The sequence below is a fragment of the Cervus elaphus genome, chromosome 27, assembly GCF_910594005.1.
Source record: "Cervus elaphus chromosome 27, mCerEla1.1, whole genome shotgun sequence".
NCBI classification, from domain to species: domain Eukaryota; kingdom Metazoa; phylum Chordata; class Mammalia; order Artiodactyla; family Cervidae; genus Cervus; species Cervus elaphus.
Window position 1 is genome coordinate 45,503,716 of NC_057841.1, and position 9,181 is coordinate 45,512,896.

Genomic DNA, 9,181 nt, shown 5'->3' on the forward strand with positions numbered 1-9,181 from the left:
ACCCTGAACCAACGCTGGCCATGAAAACAAGACAGGCGGCATCTCTGCACTGTGGATTTTACAGTGCAGCAGAGAAGACAGAAAATTAGGCAGATAAAACAATGAAATAGGAGGAGGCTCTGAGAGAAGAAACTGGATTGTGCTGAGAACATATCCCAGGGAGTCCACCTGGTCCCCGAGTCAGAGGAGGCCTCCCCAGGAGAAGATGACGAAGACCAGGGCTGGAGAGTTGAGGACGCCAAGCATTCAAAATATGACTCAGATGCAGCCTCAGCAAATATTCCCACCCTGCACTGAACTCTCAGGAGCCCAGACACAGCTCATGTTTTCTAAGAAGGAAAAGAGTATGGGTTGGGATAGCAGATCAGAGAGAGGGTTAACATTTCAGCTTGACAAGGACCATTTCCTTCAGCTTCTACAAAGTTTGCAATTCAAGAATATCGATCTCTCCAAAGTAGATGTTGGCCTTAAGTAAGCAAGGAAAGAAAAGCATAAACAATCTCTTCTCCACCAAACAATTTTATTTTATTATCTAAGTACTCCATGCCTTTTGGAAGGCTCCACATCAACCATTCGTCAGCGTCTCCAGCAAGACTACTTAAATTCTTGGGGGGAAAAAAGAAGCAATTAAAAGTGCTTTCAGACACACAGATACAGAGAACAAACTAGTGTCCCAGTAGGGAAAGGGGTAGAGGGTAAAATAGGGGAAGGGGATGAAGAGGAACAAGCTACTGGGTACAAAATCAGATCCAAGGGTGTGATGCACAGCACAGCGAATACATACAGCATCTGAAATTATCAGATGATATTGGCTAGTCTATAAAAATACTGAATACTAAATAAAATATTAAAATACTAGGGGAAAAAGTGCCTTACTAATGAGGTGTCAAATAATTGTGATTTTAAGTTTAGGGTTTCTAGTATGAATGATTCTAATTTTCTTGAATACCTAAATCCAAAACCTCTTGAGTATAGTGTCTTTAAAAATAGTTTATGATGACATGCTTGTAAGCAATTATTTACCTCTTTTCCTCTTTCCCACCTCTACCTCCAGAGAAAAGAGTGAGTGTGTTTGTGTGTGTGTGTGTGTGTGTGTGTATTTGGGAGAGGAGGCTATTTAGTCATTGAATCTTAAACGAATTATCTCAGTGCATACAAGCCCCTTTCTAACACACCTAACCACATCCATACTAAATTTTTAAGCACCTAATTCACACTGGTTCTACATCACCTAATTATAGAAATAAGAGATGTAGAAATAGTTTAAACATTCCTTTAACAGAATCTAGAATTATTTTCATAAGAAATGCTAATAATAGTAAGGCATTCAATAAAATAGGTGTAAATAAGGGAATATTCCAATATGATCACAAATTGCTTGCCATCCAGTCCTGTTTTGAGCCAAGTTCTCTCATTTTAATTTAATGTGAAAATCATTAAGTTGCGGGGAGATTCAAAATGCACCAAAAGAGAATAAATTAGAGAGGAACAGATGATGACTGGTTCTCTTTTATATGTACCAAAAGATTCATAAGCCCACTTTTAAAATCCCTGCACATGAAGAACCCAATAATAAAGTAAGCTGAATCAGCAAAACCTGTGTTCGGGGATGGTGGGTCAGGGGAGTTGGTCTCTAACAATTATTTTAGTCTCCATTTCTTTCTGTTTTACGATAATCAGAGCAGGTATAACTGAATTCCCGTGGAAAAGGAAGTACTTGCCCCAGAAAAAAAAAAAAAAAACCTCATCATTTGTTCGAACTTTCACAGATAACTTTAGGAGGGACCTTCTTGTAAAGAAAGATTATAATGATTATTTGCAACAGCACCAGCAGAAGAAAATAGTAAGCATGTCAATGTATTTGGTTTTCAGTCAAGTAGTATATAGTGATGAAAGGCTTCTGGGGGCAACGGTTAAAGCTACTGAATGAATGAATATTTATACACTTATGTTGACCACAGGTATAACAACTGATCAAGAACTAAGAGTACTTATAGCAATATTACACTTAAAACAAACACTTGAAAGTTAAAATGAGGCAGCTATTACCCTCATAAGCTCAAAGATATGACAGATGGATTAAGCAATGTGTAAAAAATTTTTAAAAGAAGCAAACAAGTTAAAAAAAAAAAAAAGAAGCAAACAAGTTTAAATTTTTATTTAATTTTATAATAAAATTACAAATCATTTATTTAATTTTAAATTACTAAAAAGAAAAGAAAATGTATATTTGAAATTATGATTGAGATATTTTAAAGACATGGAAAAACCAGCAGAGAAAAATAAAATTTCACCACATAAAGATGAAAAACTCCCAAGCATCTAACAATAATAGTTGAAAATTTTAAATAAACAAAATAAAAATATGTGTAAGCAAACATAACAGAGGATCAATATGTAAAAATTTTATAAAAATCAATAAGCTTACTAATGCCCCCAAAAGATACATGGATAAAGGCATGGAGAACCTCAGGTGAATTTTTAATCTTCAGGAGTATGTTCAACCATATCTGCTACATTTTTTAAAGTAAACTGAATGTGGAACTATATTCAGTATCCTGTGATCAACCATAATGGAAAAGAACATTAAAGAATGTGTATAGATATAACTCCATCCCTTTGCTGCACAACAGAAGTTAACACAACACTGTAAATCAATTATGCTTCAATTTTTTAAAAAGTGAGCTGAACGACACAATGTAACCTATCAGTGTGGTTAAGGGCCAAACTGGGGGCAAGTGAAAACCCCTCCCACACAACATCCTTCATCATCTTGCACCCCCTCCAATATTCCAACAGCAAAATACTTCAAAGTGACCTCACAACGTTTTACTAACTTACTCAAGGATACCTTTCCATTTGTCATCTAAAATTTAGACAACTATTACATCATCCTTTTTGCATGAAGGAGATTTTTCAACTCATCATGTCCACTTGAGTCAGATAAACTGCTTTCACTTCACCCACAGAGCACTTCACATGAACATTCCTCCCAATTCAATAGAAGAGATATTATATTACCAACTTTATGGACTCTGGATTTATTTGCTCAGTTAGTAAACAAACAGGGCTCAAATTCTGGTGAAATGTCTCTTGCTTATGCCAATTCACCTGGCTATTATAAGTCGTTGCCACCCAACATTTCCTCTGCTCTTTGGTGATGCCTGAAAATTTTTTTTCTCCAGATGGAATGTGCGTAAAGTGAAAATGTAGGTACTATCTTTAAAAACAAAACAGAAAGGTAACAAATATTACCATCTGAAATCCATATCATTTTGAAAAGAAAAATCTAACATTCAAGGTGTAATTAATTTTCAGTCTCACAAGTTCGAATTTATATATCATTGGCTACATTTTATCATTTTTCTTTTACCATTTAAAATTTTTCTACTGAATAATCAATACTATGAAGAGAGAACTTTTGAAAAGTAGATAAATTAAGTATAAAAATGAGGAACTTCCCTGATTCTCTGCATTTCCACTGCACGGGGCACTGATCCAATCCCTGATCCAGGAAATAAGATGCCTCATGCCACAAGGCCGGTAAGTAAATAAATAGGTAGATTAAAAAAAATTTTTTAATGAAACCCAAACTCTTTCAAATGGAGATTCATTTTTATTCACAACTAGGAATAAGGTGAGTAGGAGACAATTCCAAATGATTCATTACCACTGGACAAGAAATACAAGTTCACTTTTCCACTCAAGCTCTGTGGAAATCCCTAGGGACCGAGGAGCCTCAATATTCCTGGGCAAAAGTTTCAGGCTCAGCTTCTACTCTTCCTCTGCCAATGCTGCCCTCCACATAGCCTTACTGACCCACGCATCTCCTGACTCATGGACAGTATCCCCTGGGCCTCCTTTGACACTGCTTCATCTCTACCAAGGAGGGAAGAAGTACAGGCTTCCCACATGGCCTCCAGGGGCACTCCAGTGCCCGGCGGGGCTCCTGGGCCCCACCACTGTGTGGAGACTGGACTCTTACTGCAGTCTGACAAGGGCTGGAGTCCAGGCTCCTTGTTCAACCTGTTCAATGATGGGGGAAGGAGTGAGAAATGGACAGTTTTTTCTGTGACATTGTCTGCAGTAGAGAGTTATTATGTAAACGTTTTCTCTCTAATGAGGCTGCTCCCTTCCTGAGTTCTGACCAGAGACAGGAGGTTTCTGGTTTTTTTTTTTTTTTTTTTGGTCCATGCCAGTGGGGTTTCCAGGTTGCTGAGTTTTTTCAGCTGCAAGTCTGGAATATACGAGTCAAAGGAAAACCCAGGGAACCCACCACCACGCCACTGACTAGGTCTCCACGTCCCCAGCCCGTCTGCTGTCTACTTCACCTTGCAGAGCCTCTTTATGCTGGTTTCCTATATAACATTTGGGGGGTTTAGTTGTACTTACTGAGAGGTATAGGGAAAACTACCTCTACCCTATCTTCCCAGAAGTAGAAGTCCCCCAACAATTAACTATTTAGAAAATTTACATGCCATTTATTTTTCTGAAATATTTAAGAAGCTTTTAGATTTGTCAATTTCTCTAATTGATGCAAACGTTTCAGTGAGGCAATCAGTGAAAAGAAAGCGAGCATCCATCCAGCACTAGTCCATTGGGAGGAAAGAAAGTAAACAACAACAAAAACATCTCCTGAGGAGCAAATCAAGATGGAGTTGATGGATAAGGGGAATCTTATCTTAGATGGACGATGTGTCTACTCAGTCCATCGCAAAGTCAACCTGATGAAAAACACAAGACAAGGATGGACTTAACAACAAACAGCATCAGGTCAACAGGGAGGATTTCAGATATAGAAGGCACGTTGTTACTAATATGATTTGTACTTTTAGCAACTGTATATGGATGCTGTTGAGCCTTGCACTGGAGGAAGGAGGAATGTTTTTGCTCTCTGCCATCTGCAGTACGGAATCTGGTCATAGATGGGGTTGTGCCTCGGCCAGTTAGACCAAAAGTGGCCTACCCATAAATACGATGGTGTTTGCACCCCTATCACACACCTTCCTGCCACTGTGGTCTTTAGGCACGGTTGTTTTTCTCTACTCGGTGCAAGTAATACTTCAGCAAGAAGGAGCTTTTCTCCCAAAATATTCCACCTTCCCACCCCACAAACTTAGAAAGCAGGTGATCTCTAAGAGCAAAACTTTACCACAGTGAGTTAATGGATTAAAACAGAGTTGTGCCAGTTCACCGTCAAGAGACAGCATGGCTCTCAGGCCAGCGGTCCCCAACTAAACCGGAGAGATGCTAGCCTGTTTCTGGAAACAGTGTGCCAAAAGTGGGGTGATGGATGATGCAGCAAGGGGAGAGGCGGGTGAGAGGAAATCCTGAGGCTGTGTCTCCTGCCCTTTGCAAGGGAGCAGATGCCCCGGGCTGGCAGCAGGACCTGTTCATGGGACACAGTATCTCATTGACAAGAGTGACCGTATAGGACAAATACACCAATACTTCCCCTGGCTAAGAGCCCAAGCTCCGCAAGCAACCTCTGACCCTCATTCGGCTCCCGTGTAGATTTATCTCCAAAGAGAAAATGAACTGGATGGTACAACTCATACCTACACCGCTTCATGTTCTCAGTGTAAAGGAATAAACAGGCATTTGGGGTTTCACTACCATCCATCCCCACGACTCCTCCAGCCCAGTTACTTCTGAGAACATGAGCACTCACATCTGAGGCTCAGGAAGCCCAGGATGAGGGAAGGCTCTCCTGCCTCCTGCCCCCTGGGGAGACCTCTCTCCCCCTGGAATTCCTGCTGGTCTCACTGTTTGTTCCCTCCAAGCCACAGCATATGAGTTCCACCTCCCTTGAGGGAAGACCCTTAGTACGCTTTATCCTTACATTAAGGTTCACACCCTGAGGCACCATCGGTTTAAAATCCCACATCCAATCACCAGGTGAAACTTTTGCTCAATATCTGAGCCTATGTCTCAGTTCCCAACCTGCCCTATCTAAGTCAGCAACTTCAGTTGCAGGCCCTGGCATCCACCTCAACCCAGCATAGTTACCTGAACCATCACCATGGCTATCTGGACCATCACCATTTGTTCCCTGGGCCATCACTATAGTTACCTGGATCATCACCATAGTAACCAGAACCATCACCATGGTTACCTGAAACATCACCATGGTTACCTGGACCAGGCCTGGGCACATCTCAAGACACAGCACTGGCCAGGAAGCAACAAGCACCATTATAATAGGTTGAATACTTTTAACTGCATTTACAGCCTCTCCAAACATTACAAATCATTATTAATGCAGACTTTGGGTCTGAGGCCTAGGAGAAAAACTTGAAAGTACTCAATACTATCTCAATAGTTAAGTGCATAATGGAACTGCATAGACAAAGGATTTTTCTTTTATCAATATAATTGCAAATACGATCCATGAATCATGTGACACAAGTCATAAATCATGGCCCGCCTGTGAGTCTTGTCAAAGCACCAAAATGCAACTCGAGATAAGAGGGTCTTTCTCCTAAACCTAAATCACAAAGGCTTATTCACCCATGAATCCAGCCTCCAAACAGAGAAGTATGGGAGCACACAGAGACATGGGAGGCCTTTTGTGCAGCTGGAGGTAGGTTCTCATGGTCAGCACTGGAAACACAGAAAAAAATGACCATGTGACCAAATGGGGTGTGCTGGGGTAGGAATCCATCTTCCAGAATTCAGCATCAGCCCACTTCCTTCTTCCTTGTGAGTAAAGAGCCATGCCCTCAGGCCCTCAGCCCTGTCTGTCCAGATCTCAAGCTTCAGTGCTCAGCGAAGGGAAGAGGACAGGAGCCCAGCTTCCTCAGAGCTGTGACCACACGAAGCCTCCCTTCATCTTGTTGTTCAGTCACTCAGTCGAGTGTATGACCGCATGGACTACAGCATATCAGGCTTCCCTGTCCTTCACCATCTCCCAGAGTCTGCTCAAACTCACGCCCATTGAGTCGGTGATGACAAACAACCATCTCATCCTCTCTTGTCCCCTTCTCATCCTGCCTTAATCTTTTGCAGCATCAGGGTCTTTTCCAATGAGTCAGCTCTTTGCATCAGGTGGCCAAAGTATTGGAGCTTCAGCTTCAGCATCAGTCCTTCCAATGAATATTCAGGGTTGGTTTCTTTTAGGATTGACTGGTTGGATCTCCTTGCAGTCCAAAGGACTCTCAAGAGTCTTCTCCAACACCACAATGCAAAAGCATCAATTCTTTGGCACTTAGCCTTCTTTATGATCCAACTCTCACATCCATGCATGACTACTGGAAAAACCACAGCTTTGACTACACAAACTTTTGTTGGCAAAGCAATGTCTCTGCTTTTTAATATGCTGTCTAGATTTGTCATAGCTTTTCCTCCAAGGAGCAAGCATCTTTTAATTTCATGGCTGCAGCCACCATCCGCAGTAATTTTGGAGCCCAAGAAAACAATCTGTCACTGATTCCATTGTTTCCCCATCTATTTCTATCCCTTCATCTTGCCTGGGTCCAAATAAACTCCAAGATGACTTGTAGTAACAGCACACATACACAGATCATTAAGCTAAGAGAAGATGTTACTTTTTCACACTCATAGATACAAGGTGCTAATGTCCACTTTGATGGACAAAAACATTTCCTAGTCTTTGGCCATTGTAAAAAAATCAAACAATTCCCCACACTTTTGCTACTTTTCTTATAAACTTGAACATAATGTATTCAGACCAGCATATCCCAATCTGTGTTTCAGACACAATGAGGTACTAGAAATGGGTCTCATGGCCCAAAAAGTCTGGTAACCCCTACAATGCCTGGAGAATCATGAGGAATGTTTGTGTATTTAGAAACTTAAAGGTCCTAAAGTTTTTGCAATTATGGACAACTAAATATTATTTAACCCAGATTGTTTGACTGATTGATATGTGAGGACATAAATATGTACATACACAGCAATCAGAGCAGAAAAAGAAATAAAAGGAATCCAGATAGGAAAAGAAGAAGTGAAACTCTCACTGTTTGCAGATGACATGATCCTCTACATAGAAAACCCTAAAGACTCTACCAGAAAATTACTAGAGCTAATCAATGAATACAGTAAAGTTGCAGGATATAAAATTAACACACAGAAATCCCTTGCATTCCTATATACTAACAATGAAAAAACAGAAAGAGAAATTAAGGAAACAATACCATTCACCATTGCAACAAAAAGAATAAAATACTTAGGAGTATATCTACCTAAAGAAACAAAAGACCTATACATAGAAAACTATAAAACGCTGATGAAAGAAATCAAAGAGGACACAAACAGATGGAGAAACATACCGTGTTCATGGATTGGAAGAATCAATATTGTCAAAATGGCTATTCTACCCAAAGCAATCTATAGATTCAATGCAATCCCTATCAAGCTACCAACGGTATTCTTCACAGAACTAGAACAAATAATTTCACAATTTGTATGGAAATACAAAAAACCTCGAATAGCCAAAGTAATCTTGAGAAAGAAGAATGGAACTGGAGGAATCAACCTGCCTGACTTCAGACTCTACTACAAAGCCACAGTCATCAAGACAGTATGGTACTGGCACAAAGACAGAAATATAGATCAATGGAACAGAATAGAAAGCCCAGAGATAAATCCACGAACCTATGGACACCTTATCTTTGACAAAGGAGGCAAGGATATACAATGGAAAAAAGACAACCTCTTTAACAAGTGGTGCTGGGAAAACTGGTCAACCACTTGTAAAAGAATGAAACTAGAACACTTTCTAACACCATACACAAAAATAAACTCAAAATGGATTAAAGATCTAAATGTAAGACCAGAAACTATAAAACTCCTAGAGGAGAACATAGGCAAAACACTCTCCGACATAAATCACAGCAAGATCCTCTATGACCCACCTCCCAGAATATTGGAAATAAAAGCAAAACTAAACAAATGGGACCTAATGAAACTTAAAAGCTTTTGCACTACAAAGGAAACTATAAGCAAGGTGAAAAGACAGCCGTCAGATTGGGAGAAAATAATAGCAAATGAAGAAACAGACAAAGGATTAATCTCAAAAATATACAAGCAACTCCTGCAGCTCAATTCCAGAAAAATAAATGACCCAATCAAAAAATGGGCCAAAGAACTAAACAGACATTTCTCCAAAGAAGACATACAGATGGCTAACAAACACATGAAAAGATGCTCAACATCACTC